Source organism: Polyodon spathula, chromosome 7 (genome assembly GCF_017654505.1).
Source record: "Polyodon spathula isolate WHYD16114869_AA chromosome 7, ASM1765450v1, whole genome shotgun sequence".
Lineage (NCBI taxonomy): Eukaryota > Metazoa > Chordata > Actinopteri > Acipenseriformes > Polyodontidae > Polyodon > Polyodon spathula.
The window spans coordinates 5988900-6012096 of record NC_054540.1 but is presented as its reverse complement, the minus strand read 5'-3'; the positions used below and the strand labels follow the sequence as shown (position 1 = coordinate 6012096).

The 23197-nt window shown below is 37.8% G+C and overlaps 1 protein-coding gene across 1 annotated transcript in view; it reads left to right on the top strand.

The window, feature by feature from the left end:
- LOC121318050 (PRKC apoptosis WT1 regulator protein-like) overlaps positions 1-23197 on the top strand; it is a 63879-nt gene that overhangs the window by 1618 nt on the left and 39064 nt on the right. The gene's annotated exons all lie outside the window — the stretch shown is intronic.

The following is a 23197-nucleotide window of genomic DNA, read 5'->3' as shown; positions in this document are numbered from 1 at the left end:
ACACAAATTTACCATTGTGGGGATCCACGGTCGTCCTTGTTCTGTGGAATTTCAGTCAGTTCTAAAATTTAGTAAATCAAGTTTTTTCTTTCTTTCTGAGGAATAAGTGTTTTTTAAGGTTTACAATTCATATGTAAGATTTGCAATTCATATATAACAAGATGGGCTTCAGTGAGTTACAGGAAAAAAAAATACATCCACGGTTTCTGTGACGTCATATATTACAAGCCAGAAGGCCGAGTAATTTATAAAAACTATCTCAGAAACCTGAGATGGGATTGTTCACCTGCAACTCACAGAAGAGGCCCGTCTAGTGTGTGTGTGTGTTTTAATACTACATAGATACACTTGTGATGCTAATATTAAAGAAGACGAGGTTCAGCAGTACAGATGGGGTTTTTTAAAAGTAGTGTTTCACTGCTGTACAGACGTTCTGTGTTTTTATCTGTTAGTGGCTTCAGCTTTATGTGGTTGATTACCTTTACATTGTTTTAATGGGAGAAGTAAAGCTCAAGAGTCAAAGAGATACTCTATGCTTACATGGTACGAAATGTAGTAAAGAAAAATTTCAGTATGGGTAAAAACAGCAGTAATTACGTGTAACACAACAGCTCACTCAAGTTCACATAAAAGGAGATCTCCTTAATAGTGAGAAAATGGAGTGATGACACCATAATACGGAAGAAAAGCTTACTCAGTCCTACGTATATATCTTCGTGTGTGTGTGTGTGTGTGTGTGTGTGTGTATATAATCACTATTTTCCAGAATCATTAAAGGTAGGACATTTTCAAATGTTCCCAGGTTAAAGATCATTCAGTTTTATATTTGACAAAATGGGTTCTAGGTTAAAACCTACAACAACGACGCTGGATTACTTCTGAACCACTCCAATATTGCAACTGCAGTTTTGAAATTATTTATTTATTAATTTTTGCAATAAAAAGCACTGCCAGGTATTGAGTTTCTTCAAAATCTGAGACAATCCTCTGTTGAAATGACCCTTGTTACCTGATTTGTTGTGGATTGACCCAACATTGTAGACAAAGCAATGTCAGAATGTTCTGTTTGCCACATTACTGGCTGTTTACCACAGGCCTTCTGCCCTGGGCAGAGCAATTTGGTCACCTGCTCAATAACTATTCGTTTCTGGGGATAATTCCCTTTCTGAAGTAACCCTGGGTTCCAGTTGGCTAAGTGACTTACACCCAGCATCCCAATTGGCTAAGATTTCCAGTCATTAGCCAGTCCGAAGTACCAACCTCAAAAAATAACAATAATTTGGGTTTGGGACAATTCTACCCATAATGGTATGTTCAGTCACACAATTATCATGCCAAAATTGTGATTGTCAGTGCTGCAAGGGAGTATTCTAAATTGAACTGTACTGTGCAACTTCAGTGAAGTTGCAACCTGATTGATTCTCATAGGAACTATCACTACAAGCGGAAGTTTTGAAGACGATTGAAAAACAAATGATTGTCCAGTCAACACCCCCCCCCCCCCCCCCCCCCCAAAAAAAAAAAGATAATTGCATTTTGGCTTAGTAAAACCAACAGAGGGTCTCCAGAATTTCAATCAGATCTTAAACATTCCAACTAGGTGTCACATTACACTGAGACAAACTCTCTGCCAGCAGGCTAGGAGATGTGTCTGCTCTCTGAGTAAACTCTTCATCTGAGTAAATCTCCCAGTCCTGTTTTGTTTTTTTAAGTATGTAATGAAGATTATTTTCTACTTAAAAAGATAGACAACCTATCCAAACATGACAGTTTATTACAAATCTATTAAGATTTTTTTTGTTATTGTTTTGGAGTTCTTTAAAAACTTCTGAATTCGAGCAGAATAGAAGTGATTCGTCCTTCAGTCGAGTATTTTTCAGAATAGTTTAGTAGTAGATGGTAGGATTTCATGTAGTTGCACAACATATTATTCAAAGCATGTACAAGTTACTGAGTTCAGAAATGTTTGGCTCGGTGTTTGAAGTGAAAACAAAGCTTTCCATAATATGCAGGGCTGGTGTTTCCTGATAGCTGCTGCTTGGGGTATATCTGCAGCACGCAGGCTTTTTAAAAGTCATTTATCACAAGTACTGAAAAGCCAGAGGAACTAGTGTGATACCCATCTGTGCCAACGGGCTCTCTAATTAGCATGGTCATGATTGAGGATGTAGGCCTGGCAAGTACATTTCAACTGTTTCTTAATCCAAGAGATACGAGATTGGATAGTGATACAAGTTTAGTTTTTTGTGCAGTGTTTGTGTGTCAGCTGAATTGAACTGCTTTACAGAACATAGTATTTGTGTTGCCGCTACTTGCAATCAGCAAGGCCTGTGTCAAGGCAGTTTTTTGTTATTGATGACAGGTGTGTTGGTAAACATCTGTTCTGTGATTACTTGGTATGTGTCATGTATTTTGTATCACCAGTGGTTAATGGCCCAGTTCCTGTAACAACTTAGTCTTTTAATTTTCATATATCTAGTTGAATTTTATAATGTACTGAATCATTCAGTATGATGGCAATCATAAGAAAAAACAAATGCATTATACGTAGGCAGAAATAAAGGGATCAAAGAGTTTTGCCCAATTTACATTTGTCTGAACTTACTCAAAGATCGGCCTACGCTCCTTCTCATTCATTTGAGGATATGTGAGCTGTGGATGCAATGAGATGCTCTTGTTCTAAGTAGAATCTAATTATTTAAGATGAGTGTTGTTGTGGCGTGCTGAAAAGTGGAATCAGTTTGTATTGGTTCCCTTCAGCTGCTGTAGGTGCTGCTTCTTCAGCCTCCCTTATGATTTATATAATACCTTTTTCTAATACTGTGTCTGTGCCATCCTCTTTTTTTTTTTTTTTTTTCTCCTTCTCTTACAAAACCTAATATTGGATTTCTCTTCGGTGGTCGCCTACTCCATCACCTGTACAAGCTTCTTATAAATAAGCCAGGCAGATACTTTACTTATGTTATTTCTAATTCGCAGCAGTTATCAATAAATCTAGTTTTTAAATAAATAGGTTGGTCCCCTGTTAATAGTCTTTCCCTTTCCTGCCCTCCAGAATTCCTGAACCTTTTACACCACAGCCTATTTCATTTTTGTTTTTTTCCCATGGGCAGCTTCTCTGTTTGCTTGCATGATGATCTAGAACTGTGTGAAACCGCAGTGTTGTTTTCCTAATTACACAGAAGAGAGGCTTTGATAATGTACCTCTGCGGTCAATTAGGTAACTGACAGCACCTGATAATTTTAATTCTGAATTAATACACTTGCACATCTGACTCTGTGCTGGAATCTTAAGCATGTTGTCCTAGAAATGGATTTTGCATAGGAAACCAGACAATCTGTGATTGAAACAGAATTCCAGAGAAGTTTACACAAAGGGGAACATTTCCCCAGAGTCACATGTTTAATGTCTAATGTTTAGGACCTGTTCAGCATTTGTAAATGACTGGATATTTCTTTAGCAAACTGATTTGAAATAATAAAAATGTGGTGATTTTAATAGAGCATCTCCTGTGATGGGAGCTTATATGTTTTTATAAATCCACTGTCTTAAATCTTCATTTATTTGTATCTCGTGAACCATTTGATATGCCTAGTTCTTTGCCAGCCAGCGTGTGGCTATTGTTGTGTGGCCTTCCAGGATGCACACACAGCATGACACATGATCAAAGTTGGTGTTGTTAACTGTGCTAATTTGCATTTAAAACCTTGCAATGGCTCAGTATCTAGTGACTGCTTTACATACAGAGTTTCAGGTAGCTGGTTCTCATGTAAATGTATTGTTTGTGTATTACACCAACAGAGCAGTGTGCTTCAGAGTGGATTCTTGGATTTAACTGAACACATCCACCAAGAGCAATCCTAGCAAGCCAGTTAATGTCATGGGTGTGGGTTGAATGGGTTGAGTGCTTTTTAAATTAGTTAGGGATCAGACTGGTGACCCAGCGCTCCATGGACAGATTAAGCTACGGTGCTTGCTGTATAGATGTCATTACATGTTACTACCTTCACTGAGAGTCACTGTCTTACTGATCAACCAAAGTTTTCTGGTTCCATCAAAATGTATGGAAAGATGTAGGCCTAAACAGGTGTTTAAAAAGGCTTGGAACTGGTGGTGAAACAGTGTTGCAGACATTGCAGGCTGCTTTACCTTTGTAAAGAGGTTGTATAAATCAACTTCTGTATAAAGTTATTGAGCAGTTACGAAAGTGCTGCCCATTCCTCCAACAATAATCCTGTTTAGTTAGAGTTCTCGTGTACAGCTAAGAACAAAAGTTTGGCATCACATCACAAATTTTAGGATTGAGACATTAAAAAAAATAAAAATACTGTTTCTAAATGTTTCTCTTGCCGTTTAAGATGTAGCATTGAATTGCACACTTTAATTAATTAAAATTACACTCTGTTGAAACCCTAATCTGAGCTGTTTTTAAAATAAATTAAAAAAAAAATAAATCACAAGCCTCTTTACACCTTTTGAGTAGAAAAAGAAAAGGGAAATTCACCAGCCTTCTCCCTGCGAGACAGATCAGGGAATTCATAGGGTCACACAGGAAAGGATACTGTAGAGAGAGAGAGGATTAGATCCCGGTTGCTGATTTGCTAAGTCTGACCTTTTTACAAATCTATCTCACTGTTACACATTTGTTTCATTATCAGGGTGTAAATGTGACTTGTTTGTTCAACACTGTTGTTAGTTCAGCAGCATTAGGTTTGACTAATGTGGGTAGATTTGTGAGTCAGTGCTAATCAGGGCAGCGTGCATGGTTAGGCATTAATCTGTTTGTATTCATTTCAGTAGAATAATGGAGACACAGACCAAGCTGTAACTATGCAGGAAAGCATGCACAACTCTGTGCAATATCGCCTAGATATAGTATTTCTGACATTTTGCTTTGCCTACAGTCGCCTCCCTTTTAATGTAGTGACACTTGTGGTATTTTAAAAAACAAAACAAAAAATGGTGCATTGGCCACACGTGTTGGGGATGGGGCGGAGTTGTGCTTTGAAAGGAGAGATGCATGTTTTGTATACTAAAGTAGAGGTAGCTAGGTGGGAGTGTGCATAACATGGCGACAAATTACAAAAGCAAAAATGAAGGTCACTTGCCATTCTTAAAAATAGCCTTGTTTAGTTTGCATCTATCTAAAGCTTGAATGCTCAAGCCTTATTATCTGTTACTCATGAGGGATGATTTCATTCCTATTTAGTTTGTAAGAGTCAGTCTGTAAGTCGTGCATCTCTGTTTCAGCTTGAGGACAATAGTTTACCACTAGTTTGTTTCTAAAACCATCTACAGTGGCAAGCTGCTGAACCAGTCGTGTAAGAAACAAACAGAAATGTAGGATGTTTTTTCTTTCTTTTTAATGTAGTCAAATGTAATCCCTTATTACCCTGGTTTTCTCCCCAAATTGGAATGCCCAATTGTTATTTGTATCCTGATTCACCTGCAACCCCCTGGCGCCTCGGGAAACAGAGTCTGGAACACGCGTCCTCCAATTGTGCGCCGCCCCCTAGGAACCCCAGGTCACGGTCGGCAGTGACATAACCTGGATTCGAACCCATGATCTCCAGGCTATAGGGAGTATCCTGCACCTTTACTGGATGCACCAGGATATTTTTTCTGTATGCTGCTCTGCAAAGTAAACCCTTTGTAGGTTATAAAATAAACAACTAAAACTTTAAGAAGGTTGAGTTCCCAGAAATAGCACCGCACTACAGCCCACAACAAACCCAGTGTTGCAGTGAACCCAGAAGAGGAGAGGCAGCTGAGGAATCTCGAGGTTCTCTGTGTTTTTCTTTAGGTGGGAGCCTGGGGCGTTTTAGCTGTGTTTATGTAGCCTGTCGTTTCTGCCACATTTCTTCAGGAGCCTTTGATGAAATACAAAAGTAACCTGTTGCCCTGGTACATGGCGTGCAACAGCAGTGTCTGCACACACTGTTTAACAATGGCCAGCAACTTGTCAGGGGTCAGCATCAGACATAAACCTGTCATGGGACTGCTGCTGTGCTGCCTTCAAAAAAAAAAAAAGGAAACACAAAAACACAGCAGTCTTACTGGTGTCAGGAAAAAGTGGCACTGGGATATACTGTTTGGCCCCTGGTCAGTTTGTGCTCTGTTGGGTTCTCTACTTTGCATTATTATTTTGATCAATAAGAAATGACAGGGGTTGGGTTGTGAAAGGACTCCACCCCTAGTAGTGCTATGAGGCACGAGGCAGAGCCATGTTAAAAAAACAAGCAGGCAGAGCAGAGATCACAGAGATTAGTTTCATTTAGGTTTGTCCTGGTTTGCCAGCAGGGATATTACTTTCGCATAAATAAACAAAATGTTCATAAATTAATAGAGAGGAGCAGGGCTACTGTTTTTTGTTTTTTTTCTGTTGTTTTCCCAATTGGTCGCACTTGTGACATGTTCCCTTAGGACAGGACTGGACAGCACACTTCAGAAAAGGAACATAGTTTATAGGTTCACCAAGTTTTACCTATCCATTAGCTGGAGTACAGTATTTAATTATTCTCTACATTTGTATCTGTATTGTTTTTATGCCTGTGTGTTTTTCATCAGTATATCTAAAAACCACACAGTAATACCGTTTCCTTGATAAAACGTCTTTGTAAGTAATTGTCTAAAACCAGCCTTTTGTCCTGCTGTATGTTCCAATGAACAATTTTAGGTCAGATACAGTGGTACTGTGGGCCCCCTGTTGGTGCTGTAGTTAAGTGTCTATGTTTCCATTATCTGAGTCGAGTTTAACTGATTGACAGCTAAATGATAGTAATTACTGTACAGCTGGACTAGGCTGAGCAGTTTTTGGAGACGGGTTTCAGAACTTATTTATTGCACTTCAGGCACAAAGACGCAGACTTGCCTTTTTTGTGTGTGTGTCTTAAAGATGCTGTGAGTTTTCAGCTGTAAAGTACGCATATACAGTCTTGAGCTTTTGAAGGGATTGTTGTGTGTTAAAATACAGGGAATGAGTTGGCTCATCCTACCATAATCGCTGTGTGAATTATGGTACACAAAAAGTAGCAGAACAGATAGTCCTGTAGCTTGAGCAGTTTTTAAGTGATCCTGGCTTTTCATTTACACTGTGTCTTAGGCATAATGACTCCTGTTTACACCTGACACAAGGAAGTCTTTTATAAACTAGTTTATAGACTATTTTACCAGGGTTTCGGAGACAGAGATTGTCACCCTAAACAACCTGTTGTAAAGCCCCGGCCTCCACTGCTTAATCTGTACTGTCTCTTTTTGAAGCCAGAGGGTGTGTTGGCAGGAATTTGATGCATGTATGAAAATACTATGACTACTGTATTCAATACTGTATGTAGATATTATTTTTGTTAGCTGCTTACACACAGTAATCCCTTCAAAACTTAATGAAATAAGATTAGGGACATTAAACAACAAAGTGGTTGTGCTCATTAGATAAGCGCACAGCTCTTTCGTGTTCAATGGAGTGTACTGCTTTGGAGATTAAAATTTTGTAAATAAAGTTTTGCTTGATTAAAGGTATGAATTTGGGTCAGTCAATTTAATATACATATTTGCAATAAATTACTAGTCCCGCTGAAGATGTCTTCAAAGAACAGTAATTGTGGTCATCTGTGAGTCATTTTTTGTATAAACTGAAAGTTTCACTTTGGGATTATAATAATAGGGTTAAATGCAGCCTTGTTATCTCTTCAGAAAGAAGATAGCCAGACAAATGCTGCATGTCTGTTCAGTAATTCTACTCCACTTCTTGACGCTTGACTGCCTTGACGGCAACGAACATGGTCTGGTTTAAGGAATTCCTCCTTTCTTTTCAACGGAGAACCCATTTGAGTTGTTGTTGTTGCCGTACTGGATTGCTCTGTGTGGGTTGTTAGCTGGCAAACCAGAACTTGCACAGTCTAGCCATGTTCCAATCTTGATAATCTGACTCTTTTTAAAGGTGCATTGCCACTGATCTAGATTAAGAAAATTACTTCCTCTCTGCATATTGCAAGAAGTGTCTGGAGCCCTAATGATCATGATTCATGGGTAAGGCACTGCCCTTTCACATCTGTAAAACCTGACTAATACATCTTGACATGCAGTCTACATGTTAGGGTTAACCATTGACTGTGGTTTATTGGTCAGATCCACCACATGTAAACTTGGCTGCATTAAAACTGTTGCTTATTATAACATTTTCAAAAACTGTCTTCCTCATGTACAATACAAGGTGTCATAAAATAGTTATTTATTAGATAACCTGGGGTGGGGGGCTGATTTTACTTTGCTTTATTTGGGAAACAAAGTCTTACCCTTGTTACTCTTTGAAAATATACTTCAATTTCTACTTTGTTTTATTGGAGCACACAGTTGTGGATAAGACTTTTATAAGCATTATCACCACTGACTGTCTCCATTCCATTTAGCGTAAAAATGAGAGGGACAAACATTCTCCACCATCCAGTAAAATGTTAAAACAAGAACAAAAATGCAGATATCCCAGCCAGAACTGAGCAACCAAAAAAAAAGAATGTTAAGCTGCATCATTTGAAAGTAAAAATGGCATGTGCTGGTGCTTTTCTGTACAGATGTAAAAACAAACATAAAAAAGAACTTTACCATACATAACCATGTAGAGCTTGTGAATTCACTTGCAGATAGCCCAAACAAATCTAAAAAGTGCAAGTGGCACAGCAGAATTACTGCTGTTGCTGTTACTGTGCTCCTGTTTTAACCTTTTGTGATCCATGTTACATAGTGACATAGTGATCCAGGTGCAGTATAAGGCAGTGGGCATGCGGCTACTGGATGGCCCCAGTTCCTGTTTGTACTGGGATTCCATCAGTAGATAATCCTATGGGGGAGGGGTTTGTGCCGGCACACTGCCAGCAGAACTATGCTGTCTGTTTTTGCTCTGTGTGTGTGTTTTTTTTCCGCCCCAAGTAAGCACTGCTGTTTCACACTGTGAGCTTCCTGTTCCCAGATAACAGAAATGTGCCCCTGGTGCTAAAACCTTCTCTTCATGGCCAGGTTTCATTGAAAGATTTTAAGCTGTCCGGGGAGACAGAGTTCAGTTTTATGCTGGATAAGTTTGCTAATCGGTTAATCTTATCTGTACAGAAACAACAGTACAGCTGAACAGCACATTTAGTGTGACCAAGCCCAGTAGATTAGGAAAGGCTTTTATTTTCTTTTCGAATGCTGATATTGTACAGTACATGTGTAGTTTGTTTTTATTTGTTTCTTTTTTGTATTATTATTTTATTCAAAAGCAGTCTAGCTAGCTACTGTACCTACCTCACTCCTCCCTCCTATTTTTTTCTAGAAATTGTGCTTTCTGAAATACAGCAGCACATACACACAACCAAATTTTAGAAATACTTGCTGTTAATGTCAACTTTTTATTTCACTAGTAGTTTTAAAAGTATTTTACAGCATCCTTTAACACCTCTGGAATTGAGGATGGAGTCTGGGTGTTGGAGTAGACCCAGCAGCCAGTTCTTATCAAGGCTCATACCAGTAGATTTTTCCCATGCTTTTACTGCACTGTTGCTACACTGAACTAGACTAGACTTCGCAGTACCATGGCCAATTATAAAATGAGTTGTTCCGAACAGCACTTGATATCAGTTGCACTGCTCGACAGACTGGAGAATGTGCCCCCCTGGTGTTGAATTTCATGTTGAGGGTCAGCTCACTTCTAGATTAAAAGTTCTTCCCAATTAAAGCAGTGGGGTGGTGGTTGAGGTATGTGGCTTAAATTGTGTTTTAAACAATCTAAAAGAAACCTTGTGTGCATTTTGATGTATTATTTATTGATAATAAAAATTACTATTAATGCCTTTTCTCGTTTGTCTTCAGGCTAGGTTTGTTCATTTGTCTAAAAGCCAAGGGCTTCCCAGGATGCATTGCTGGTCTTGCTGACTGGGAGTTCTATAGTTGGTACACTGGCTCTGCTGAGAAATGGTTTAATCTGTTGTTCTTGTCGAATGTTGTTGTTGCAGTTTTATTAGGTTAGGGAAATAGGTTATGTGAAGTGAGGTTTTTTTTTGTGTTTTGTTTTTTACCCCCCACAACTCGTCGAGGAGGAGAATATCCAGTATTATGCAGTACATGTGGCAACACATTGGCATGCTTAAGCTGCCTCATTCCTGCTTTTTTTTTTTTTTTTGTTCAAGCTAAACTTTTTCCAGAGGGTTTGGATTGCAATGTTAAACCCCACTGCTTTAATTAGTTGGATTAATTTTTTATTTCCGTGCCTACAGTAACAAGGTATTAGAGTTGCTTTGTGTCAGGATCATTGATGCAGAATTTTTGTAAGGATCTTTCTTTCTTTCTTTCATTTGTTTTCTCACCTGTGTAGTCTTGTTTTCTGTATGCTGGTCACACTTACAGGTTTACCTGTGTCTATAGAACTGCTTGTCAGTTATGAGGAAACTTGAAAAACACATTCCTTAGTAGAATTTACAGTAATACGAGCATCCTAATTCTACCTGTGCATGCAGATGATTACTGTTAACATGACATGTCTGCTTAAGCTATCACATAAGCTATAGCTTAAACATATATATATATATATATATATATATACACACACACACATTTTTAAATTGTTATTATTTTAATGTTTGTATACCATATAAAAAGTAGCCAAACAAATGGCAACAGGCATTCTAAGGTACACCCATGGGTTCGTCAAAAGCAAAAGATAGGAAAGTTGAAGTTAACAGCCTTTTAATTTTATGCAAAACAATCGATATATAGTAGCAAAAATAGTGGCTTTGGAGGATGAGACGATGTAGTAATGAGTCTTTGCGGTACAGTGATTGACATGTGGATGGAATACTGTGGAGCATCTGCCCTACAGTAGCCTTAATGGAAATATATATATATATCTATATATATATATATATATATATAGATAGATAGATAGATAGATAGATACCCACACCATTTAAAACTATACATCACAAACTAGGGCATTTTTAGGGGTTAAATAAGTTCCTTTCTTACTGCTGGCACTGTGCCTGATTGTGGCTATTGCCCCTCAAGTTTCATGAGCTCTTATACTAAAAGTGTAACTGCAATTGTTATTGAACAGGAAGGGATACGCGGAGAAAATTAGAAATGCTGTTTTTAATATTGATTTTGCAATTCCGAATCGGGAAGGCTGTGGTTTCTGAATTTGCTTTTAAAAAAAGGCGTTTTCAGTTATCCATGTTACAACATTGTTGCTTCCATGCTTTTCTTATGAAACAGGACATGCTACTGTACTTAATCATTTTGGTAACTAAATGAGAGTCTGTCTGGAAGCCAGATTTAACAGCTCTCCGTTGTTTTCTTCCTAACAGGCTTCAAACTCTACACTGTGGTGTTCGTGATCCGGGCACTTCCAGCCTGCTTGGTGTCGGAGATATTTATTCATTTGTTGATTTATTTATTTTTTCACCCCTCCAAAAGACTCTGACACAGATTTGCCTTTTTAGAAAAGTATATTTTTGTAACGCTTCACTTTTTATGTCCGTTATATTAGCATTCTGGTTTATTTGAGTTTCGTTTAACTATTTTAAAACATTGTTTTCTGCTGCAGGCAAAAAAGGCTGACAGTTGACCAGCTAATCGTTAAGGTTACTGTTGATACATTTTGTGAAGTGGTTTAAAACAAACTAACTTTTATCTATAAGCAAGTATATCTTGACAGCATCGTATTTCTGAGGTGACTGTACCCATTTGGAGGCAATTTGCAACTTGTGCTTGCCGTATCTGGTCACGTGCTAGCAGTATGCCGACAGATAATGTGAAGTCCTCGTTATGATAATGCCAATCCACTGAATGAAAAAGAGCAACCAGGTTTCCAGCACTGTCAATATAAAGCTGTTATCTGTTTCCATTCCTGTACATTATTTATGAGCACTCCTATTAGTTTGTACAGACAGAACAGCACTGCTTGTAAATAATTCAATCTAATTTTCTGACGTGAAATCAGGTATTTGCTTCTGAAATCTCAGCATTGCTAAATGTTAATTGGGCCTCAAGTCTGTTTTAAAGACATTTGGAATTATTAAGAACAGAGTCCCCTACAGTCACAACAACAATAAAAAAAAAAAAAAAAAACAATAACTTGAACTGTAGCTGTTATAAGCAGCATCAGAGCTATTCCTGTTCCGATCATGCTTCTCCTGTACCCCAAATGAAGTGGCCCTCAGAGCTGTATTGACTTTTCAAAAGTGAATTGACCTTCTCGTCTTCGTTCACCGTAAGGACAAGCATAGATAGCTTCAGTTGACAGGCATGAGAGGGAAAAAAAGTTTGGGGTTCTTACATCTTTGATTTGAGTATCTTTTGAACACCTTCCCATCAAAATAGGTTAATTACTTTATTATGTCTTAGTTTCAAGTCAACCTCCCCACACACGGTCATATTTTCACTTACAAACATGTATAGGTTTGTTCTGAGCTTGATTTTCTGTCACGACTGGGGTGTTGTATGAGCATGGAAGTGTTGCAGAATTCATGTTTTTTTTATATATTTGTTGTCACATGCTTCACTGAAAAGAACCCCCTGCGCTGATGCAAGTTCGTTGTAGTGAGGTTTTATTCTAGAAACACTTTACCGCTCTATGGTTAATGCTGCACTTCATAAGGCACATCGTGATTTATTTTGTTTCTGTGCGGGATGCAAATGCATTATTTTACACAGCCCAGACAGTGGGATCGAATTCTCTTTAAATTACCATTCAAGCTATAGCCAGATATCTCTTTAAAATCCACCTGGAAGCATGTAAATCAGCACTAAGCAGCAGTCTATGAAAGCTTATATTCCTGACTCTCCTAACCTGCTGACCTGTGAGCATCATAAAACAATGCAGGAATTTACTCACTGTTAGCTGTGCCTGCTTACTCCTTGCTTTAAAAAAAATATATATATATATAGAATACCTTGCAACTGTTCTCCCATTAACTAAAATACTTGGCTGTCCACGTGGCATCCAAATATCAAAATACAGTGTCTAAAATTACATCAGAAAAATAGCTCTCCTGTAAGAAGCATCTGTTTTGTTTTGAGTTTGTTTGTGTTTTTGTGTACACAGCATATTTCCATTCCTATTAAATGCTCATCTGCTGTTGTTTGGGAAAACTGCGGTAAGGCATTCCACAAAGCAACTTCACTGTAACCAGACTCGCTCTGTTAGGGAGGGATGGTGGATAATGTTGACATTTTGAAAGAGCAACTTTGTCTCGAGTAGGTTCCAAAGTTATTTAGGAACGTACAGTAAATATTCACACAAGCCAAGGACCTGTCACACAGTGTAGCGTAGGAGAATGGTGAAACTTCATTTCCTGTAATGTGTGTTTTTTTTTTTTGTTTTTTTTTTTTAATATAGAATTTGGTGCTATTTATTATGCCCTCCACTTCAGCCAAGAACAGGATATTCCCTAAGGTGTCAGTATAGTAATGGTAAACGCTAGTCCAATACAATAGTGCTGTATTGATCATGGGGCACCTGTAAGAATTCAACATCATTAAGCAGTCTTTTACCTTATGAAGTTGCATTAAGACTGCTGGTAATCACAAGCTATTATTCAGATTGGTGTAACTTTTCCACAAACCAACTTGGATGAAGGTTGAATCCATCTGCGAAGCATTCTGAGCTATACAGTTCTAATTTTGAAACCTTTTATAGCTTTTTATTGTACAAGGGGTGCAAACTTGACACTGAAGCTAAAAAAAGAGCTATTCATATATAGTCAAATTATTAAATAATTTACCAGCCAACTGATACTGTACAGTTTTGTCTGGCAGTGTGTGTGTGTGTGTGTGTGTGTGTGTGTGTGTGTGTGTGTGTGTGTGTATATATATATATATATAATCTATCTTCTTTTTTTTTGTAATTGTTCTCCTGAAAGATTATGGCTGTTCAGGAAATTCTCTTTCTACCCTCATGTTTTATTTAAGTTATGGGACTTTAGTGGAGAAGAAATTGGATATCCCTAGGGTTTGAATATTAAATATCACTAAGGGTTAATTTTCAAGTGGAAGTCTTTACACAACCACATGGTTCTCTTAAAGTAAGTAGTCTACTGTCTGCTATTTCCTCAGTGTTCAGAATAGGTCAGATTTTGGTTAAACCTTTCCTTTGGTGTATAGTTTCCTCAATTAAATAGATGCAGGCCTCTGTAATGTACCCAGCTAGAAGTATTCAGCTTGGTGTGTTAATGCAAGTGCATTAGTACTGATGGAGCTTGTGTTACTTACTCCCTACTGCTTTCTATCTCTCTCTCTCTCTCTCTCTCTCTCTCTCTCTCTCTCTCTCTCTCTATATATCTATATATATCTATATATATATATATATATATATATATATATATATATATATATATATATATATATGGTCATTTTGCATTTTTTTTTCACATGCTTTTAAGTGCAGTGCATTTATTATTTGTTGCCATGGTTTAGCATTTGTCCCTCCCAGTGCTGCTGCTTTATCGTGCTTTCACTATCCATTACTGCATTTTGCTATGCTTTTGCCACAGTTTATAACAGTGGATGCACATAAAGATTGTAACAGATTTATTCCGATTTGCACTGAAAAAAATAAAAGGATAGTGAAGATGTGTCTGTACACTATATATACAAGGGGCAGTGTTATAAAGGGCTGCATTGGATTTCTGCAGCAGCTACAGTACATGCTCACAGTCATGCTGGAATTTGTATCTGGCACAGCACTTGCTGGCAACTTCCAGCCCCATTGGAGTAAATGCATTTATTATGCAAACTAGTCATTTGACATGACAATGAGAAATAATACTTTGCATAAAAGATCTGCTGACAGAATCTGTATCTATTCTACTGAAATACCTGTGCTGGTTTATTGATATACAGTGAACAGCAATACTTTAAGTAACATTGTTTTAAATGTGGGTTTGTGCCAGTATACACATTTGCAACCAATCTTTAAAATCAGAGGTTTGTTTTTTAAACAGGACTAAATATTCACAGAGTAGTTTGGCAGTTTGTGTTCGTGTAACTTGCTGGAATGCCAGGTATTTCCAGAGCAGTTAGTGTAATTGTTTCTCTTTTCACAACTCTTTTTATAGACCCGCTGTAATAAGGATTTAAGATTTTGAGCTGATGCTCTTGGTACCGTACCTGTCCCCTGTTGGTTTGTTCTTTGTCGTTTTCTAAGCATTTCTACTCAAGCATCTGCTTTTAATCTAAAGAACATAGTTACAAAGCAGAGGAGGCCATTCAGCCCATCGGTGCCTGTCCTGTTCCTAGCAGCTGCTTTTTCTCAAGACTCTGTCAAGTCAGGTCTTAATAGCTTAATGATTCATCATCAGCAAAACGGAAGTAATGCTTTTTATACTGCCCTCTGTCCTAAGTCTATCTCCAACTGTGTCCTCTGGCACTGGTTTTGTGCTTAAAATATTGGTTAGAGTTAATTAGGTCGCCCCCTTTTTAAGATTTAAAAAAAACATGTCATCTACTCATTGTGGAGAGCTCAATGTCAATAATGAGATGTTATAAAATGCCTTGGATATCTTATAGGACACAGAACAAACAATTTATTCTAAATATATATTTGATTTTTCTGTGATGATTTTTCTTAGCAAACAATGGACATATAATTGCCCAGAGTTTGTACTTTTTGTTTTGTTAGACTGGCACATTTTTTGTCCTAAGACAAGCAGTTGTCGGTTACTGAAAAGGGCCAAAGCAACACCCAGAAGTCAACTAGTTTCTACATGTTTTAAAGTACTATAATGTGTGTCTGTGCTTTTCATACAGGGACATGCAAGACTTACGAAGAGACTAATTTATATGAAATATCTAGTGGAATAATTTTTCTTAGCTTTACTGTTCTTTTAAAGAGTGCAAACACTAGTGGTTTTACCAGATGGTTTGGCACAGAGTCAACAGTGGAACCTGTGGTGGAAGAAGGAATTCATGGCTGTAGATCTACATGTACTTTATCTGTCAATACAATAACATATACTACAGTTTTTAGAGTGTAAAGGGATCTCCATGGGCTTGTAATAAGGATAATTGTGAATCTGGAATACGCCAATTCAAACGCAAAATAGTTTAAATTCTAGATTTGAACTTTATTGAGCCCAGATATTTTTGCTGGAGTACTGTGAAGTCTGATGAATGGCAGAGAGCTGCTCCTAATTGTATAATGACTCATTTAATTTCTTCGCATAAATAAATAATAAATAACTGTGCACATGCTACTATTTTTCCTTTATATAGTGTTGCAGGTGTTGGTAGTTTGTCATTTTGAGACTTTGCATTCCATCCTCTGCACTACCTGCCTACAGTATCGTATTGAAGACAAATGAGAGAGACTACAGTGTTCAGACTTTCAGGCAAACTTTAAAAAAAGGGCCCTCCCCATTCTCCGTAGGCGCTGTGTTGCTGGCTCCAAGCACCTTCATTAATTTTGATGGACAGCTTAGTTTCTCTCTAATATGGGTTGCAGCTCAAATCAATACACCATGACATGCATTATACTAGTAGGAGTTATTTACTGTAGTTGCCAACATTTCTGTGCATGTTTCGTTGCTACAAGACATTCTAGCATTAGTTAGTAAGCTTAATGGTTTTTTAGTGTCCCTGGGAAACCGACGTTTTAAGATTTGTTGTTGATTGTTTCAGATATTTTGTCAGTATTCTTTGTCCAGAACAGTTTTTTTGATTTACCTACCTTTTAATATATCTAAAGAATAATATTCTTAATTATGTTCATTATATCTAGGGCTTTTGATTTTCGTTTTTAACCGATAAAACACGATAAAAAAACCCACGATACAAAAAAAATGAAATCGGTGGATTGTCAATAAACACCGGAAAACACCAGAAAAACTGTGGAAATGGTTAATCCATTCACGTTGACTTTACCCTTTTCCCATTGAAAAATAAAACCAAAAATAATAATACATATGTTTCTCGGTGCTGCTGGGTTAGAAGTACACTTCTATTAGAGACTCCACTTGCAAGATTTAAAACAAGATTACAGTCAGGATGGAGGCTTGTTAGTGGGATTTAAAGCTGTATTACAGTTAAGATACAGAGGATTTAAAACAGAATTGTGGCGAAATTTACAAAAATGCCTACACACAAAAACCCCAGAAGAATGTGCCCGTGACCGTAGGGATTTTGTTGTGGAAGAAAGCAAAGGAAAGAAGGTACAACTTAAGTGTGCAAGTACTGCCAAGTTACTACTATACATATTTTGACAGAAAACAAACACTCAAGCATTTTGGAAAGTAACCCAAAACACATACAGTATATTACATACAGTATATCAAAAACGAAAGCCCCGAAAAAAACTATTTTACATAAAGCTTGAAAATAGCTAAAAGTAAGCACTTATTACAAGCCCATGGAGATCCCTTTACACTCTAAAAACTGTAGTATATGTTATTGTATTGACAGATAAAGTACATGTAGATCTACAGCCATGAATTCCTTCTTCCACCACAGGTTCCACTGTTGACTCTGTGCCAAACCATCTGGTAAAACCACTAGTGTTTGCACTCTTTAAAAGAACAGTAAAGCTAAGAAAAATTATTCCACTAGATATTTCGTATAAATTAGTCTCTTCGTAAGTCTTGCATGTCCCTGTATGAAAAGCACAGACACACATTATAGTACTTTAAAACATGTAGAAACTAGTTGACTTCTGGGTGTTGCTTTGGCCCTTTTCAGTAACCGACAATAATAAAAACTGAAAAATAGAAGCCCTAATTATATCCTTCTAATAAGTAAAAGTTATCTCAAATAGAAGACACCTGACTTTTATTAAATACACTTATAATTAATTAAATAATCTGCATTACAACTTTGCCGAAATATACTGCATATGCTTCAGAACTCTTCTTGAGATGTAAAATTCTTGTTTTTTTTATCCTCAAATAGAGCCAAGCACAAACAAATAATGAATTCCTCCAAACAGATTTCCTTGGGTAGCAGGTTGGTTTAATTTTGCATTTAAAAAGATAGGCTGTAGTATTTAGTGCACAGCATGAGCAAGGTGTGCTGAAAGAGAGATGGGCTTTTTAAATGCAGCTGGCTGCAAAGGAATACACTCTACCCTCGACCATCAATTATGCAACTGCCTGTTGGCGGGGCTGCATTGTTCGGTGTCCTGCTGTCTCCTCCAGGCAATAAAATAAGGGCTCCTGTACGATCAGAAACCCCTCATTATGCTTTCATGCCCTGAAGAGCACTGAACTTCCTGCAGGGGCTTCTGTGGGCTGCAGGCTCTGGCTCTTGTTCATATACCGTTGTCAGGAAGCATGTTTCTCTTAACGACACTGATAAAAGTGTGGTTTATAAAAGCAGCGCTTCACCCTGTATTGCAACAATTAAAAGAATGCTGTGCTAGATCCAAAGAAGGAACACCAAAAGTGGGCCTTTGTTCAAGCTGTTTTTCCAGGAAGGTTGCACTCTCTCTAATTGGAGTACATTTGACCTGCATTGTACTGTAGCTGTTACTGTAATTTTGCTATTACAGGATTTGATATTGACGAACGTACACAGAGAAGCATTGTATAGTCATTTTAATAATCATACATTTTGCTTCACCGCATTGTGCACAATTTGCATTGTTCTGCGGACTACTATCTACAGCTTAGGCTTATTGAGCTAAACAGAACTTTGTGTTCCACTATCTAGATGATTTGTTTAATTGCTACACAGTCTGATTATTGCATTGTTTTAAATGAGGAAAATCAATAACCAAGAAACGCTGACGTTGCTTCCCGAACTGCATAATGTGTCGCAAAGCCGCTTGTTCTACTGGGTGCATACTCTGTATGCAGCTTCGATTTAATATTTGACTCCTGGAAGACCAATGTATTAAAAAAAAAAATCAAATCAAATAGAAGTTCACAACTTGTCCATTTTGGTTATGAAACTCAGCATGAAGCCTGTGTTGTGAGACGCTACTGCTGTACTATACATGCTATGCATGTTGCCCATGCTAATTTTTGTCTCTCTGACACAATATGGTGTTTATGTCTTTGGCAGTGGGCAGGCTTGAATGATATTCCTTCTGGAATAATAACACTTATCATCTGGTTTTATGTTTTAAAGATGTCATGTAGAAATTAAAAGCCAAATGCTTTAATGAAATGGTCTTCTGTTTAGGTGAGACTGGGTTCACTAGCTGTCAGTGTGAGCTAACGCAGAGTGTACAAGATGCTGAAAATGGAGGAAGGAAGTCTGAGTGCCAGCAGTGTGGTATAAACAAGATTAGTACTGTAGACATAACATAAACTGAATGCAGTGTGCTCATAACAAACACCATGATGGCTTCTCATTATCCAACCATTCACTTAGCAGTGGAAGTGGTCCAGTCAGAACCACTTAAACAGAAACCCAAGACTGAGGTGAGGTACAGTTGTTCCTATGGGTCAAAACAGTATTTAAGACTTGCAGCCTACAGTTTATGACACATACAGTAAACATAGTGCTAATTTACAGTAGCTGGGGACAAAGGGCTCTCAATATCTGAGGACAGGTGATTAAATAGCTTTGGTTTATGATGAGGTGCCCTTAATGAAGCATAAAAGGCAGTGCTCATGAAATGCTTTGCCTTCTAAAACTGAACAAGATGGCTGACTAACATTGTATAACATCAGTAAGAGTACAGATAGCATTCACTATTAATGGGAATATATATTGGATTTTTAATGAGAAATACTTTGTCTTTATATATTGTGTTACAGAAGTGTGGTGTACTGTAACTATAACAGTAGGCTTAACCAAACACATACAGTACTTTTGGATTGTAGCTTTTAAACGTGTTCTGTGATTTCCTGTTATTTCTTCGTGTCTGTTTTATTCATTTTATAGATTGAGTGTTGATTTGTATGTCTTAAATGAATAAATACATTTGATTTAAGGTGTCCGATAAAGCTTTTGTTGTCGAGGCTCACACCAGGACCTGGATTTTCGATGCTTGATAAAATATCTTTGAGGAGAGTATTACTGGAGTAATCCATTTGCAGGATGCAGTGGGTTTGAATTGGTGAAAGAAGAATGCTTTAGGCACAATGCATTGATTACAACATATATAGGTCTTGTGCTGACAGGTTCACGAAAATGGAGTCTGAATCCACCTTCAATGACTTTGGGCTGGCCAAGTGTATTTTTATGTATATAATCTGAAAAGTATATTTGTAGCGTTACACAATCTTATTATTTTTATACTAAAATATAATCCTTTGGTGTTTGTTTGAGCCCCTCTATAATTATGTGCAGGAGCTGCATGGAGAGGTTCCAAGGTTCCTCTGTTTGACATGCTACAGTAAGTGACTTTGCGAAAGGGAATACTTGTTGTGCAGAATACTGTACCTGTGTTTTACATGTAGATAGAAAAAAGCTTGTTCTGGCATGATCCTGCTACTGTTAATATACCAGTTTCTGAGAAGACGCTCAGTTATTCTATATTTAAATCTTTTGCATACATTAATATTTTTAGAAAATGCAGTACATTTTAGTGTGATTTTAAAGTATAACATTTTAACTCCATCCTGGCATATTGAAGATGTAAATGTTCATTATTTTCAACTGTTACAGTATCTTCAAGTCTTCTAATACTTTGCTTATCTGACCATACAATAGGAACAACTCTACCTCACCTCAATTTGAAACCATAGTCCGCAAAGGTCAATGAACAGTAGGATCTCTTTGTTAAAAATAAAACTACATACACTGATACTCAGTTATTGTACTAGGAATGTATATTGTGATTGAGCAATCTTGCTCAAGTTTTATGAACTGAGTTTTATGAACTTCCCAATCCATTTGGAAAGGCAGAAGGGAGCTGCCACTGGGGATACTAAAAAAATGAATTGCTTGGATGGAAATATGGTATGACATTCAAACTTGGTCTTTTGAACCAGATCTAACATTTTACAGAATTCTGTGTGGAGTTTAAAAAAAAAAAAATCACTTTCCCCTCATCTTCCACCAGCGGTGACTGGAATATAGTGGAGGCAACCTTTACCGCACCTTTACCTTCAACAGAGTGACAGGAAAAAATGTGTTTTTATGGGGGAGCCAGTGACAGAATTTTTAAAACAGATACCAGAGTTGGCAGTAGCAATTGCACAGACACAACTTTCTAAAGGGACAGAAAGAGCCTCTGCAAGACTATCTAGAGCTGTAAGTAACACTGGTGGTCATGGAAAAGGCACCTGCTGCAAACAGGAAGGGAAATGTACAAGCCAGGCATGAAGTGAGTAGCTGGTATGCAATAATACTTTAGATAACGGGAACAGCCAGAGGTTGAAAAAAAATTGCATTTATAAAAAGGAGAAACCACTTAAAAGTACCTTTTAAGTAATGGGGCAGTAAAATAAGAGTATCACATTTTAAAATAACATTGCGCTACGTTAATTAGTACTGGGTTAGACTAACAGTGAAAATGTTTAAGTGCTGGGCTTGTAACTAGTTGAGAGCAGGATTTAAAACTACACTCTTCAGGGCAACTGAGTGGCGCATCCAGTAAAAGCACTCGTGTAGAGTGCATGATGCACCCTATAGTCTGGACGTCGCTGGTTCGAATCCAGGCTATTCCTTTGCCGACCGAGGGTGGGCGTTCCCAGGGGAGGGACGGAGGGTTAGATCGGCCAAGGTGTCCTCGGCTCACCGCACACCCAGTGGCCACTGTGTTTTGGCCTGGCGCCGGCGGGCTTGCCTGTAAGCTGCCCAGGGCTGCGTTGTCCTCCAATGCTGTAACTCTGGGTGGCTGCATGGTGAGTCTGCAGTGTGTAAAAGTGGGTGGCTAACGGCACACACTTCGGAGGACAGCGCGTGTTTTGTCTTTGCCCCCGAGTCAGGGGGTGGTAGCAGTGACCTGAGCTAAACAAAATAATTGGACACTACTAAATTAGGGAGAAAACAACAAAAAACGAGTTGGCGACTACTAAGTTAAAAGACTGTTTGTTATTACAGGGAACCAGAAGCCTTTAAAATCTAATGAATTAAAGTGGTAAAATTGGCCTAATCTTTGAGTGGAGCCTCTATTGGGTCTGTCTTGACAGAGTTCTTTTCTAATTAACGATACCAGTTTATTTTTTCTAGCTCATCAGTAAATGAGCAATAAAGGTAACGAACAATACGCTGAGCTTTGCAAAACAGTGAATAAGATGAAAATCTGCAATTACAGTCTCACAACTGAAATACCCTCAGGAATGCGCAGCCCGTCCGTGCCAGATGGTTTTCACATGCTGATTGATAAAGATTAGCTTAGCGGAGATGGAATGGCTTGGCTTTAAGGTTAAGGAGCTGAAATAAAAAAAAAATAAAGCAGTGCAATAAGAATATAATTAACCCTTTCCCATCTCAAACAGCATATTTGGATGGTCATGCCATGCAGCATCTGAGTAACACCTTTACATTCAACAGAGCTGCATATTAATGATTGTTTACACTTGTATGTGTACCTGTGCTTTACCTGCATGGTACAGTATGTTTTTTATCGTGCATGACAATTGTGTGTATGCATTCATCTCCAGCAATCTGTTCTTTCACTAGACATATTTAAATATCATAGAAAACAGAAGTGTTACAGATCACGATTTCTCAGAGAAAGCTGTATTGTGTCCTTCATTTATAATCCGCTGGTATATCTTTGTTTTAAACAAAGTGAGTATTTCTGCAATTGAAAGAATAGGCCAAGCTGACTTGATTCAGTATCACATGACTAAATTGGCCTTGTGGTACTTTTAGCTTAATGGGTTTTGCTCATTAATGGGTTTAATAAGGTGGGAAGCTGGCTATAGGTTTCATGCAATTTGCTACTTAGATGGGTTGCTTCCTGATAGCCAGTTGTTGCTGTTGTGTTTTGTTTTTGTTAATGAAGACCTAGCCTTGCTACTGGCAAGTCTCTCATCTATATCTATGTATTATTAGCAGGGAAAAAGCCCCTGGTGGACTGGTCACTTCCTTTACTCCCAATTATAAACATGCTCCATCATACTGTAAACAGAAGCAAGTGAGTGTGTGTCTCCCCATGTATCCCAAACACCCAAGAGCCTGTAAAGCAAACAGTCCTCCAAATGTTATGTTACAAACAAACTGTTTACAAGTCATCTATAAACCTTTTTTATTCAATGTGCAATACACACATGTTTCGGCTGTCCCTGAAGGCAACACACTGCAGTATTTATATTCTCTGTTTATAGTGTTGGTGAA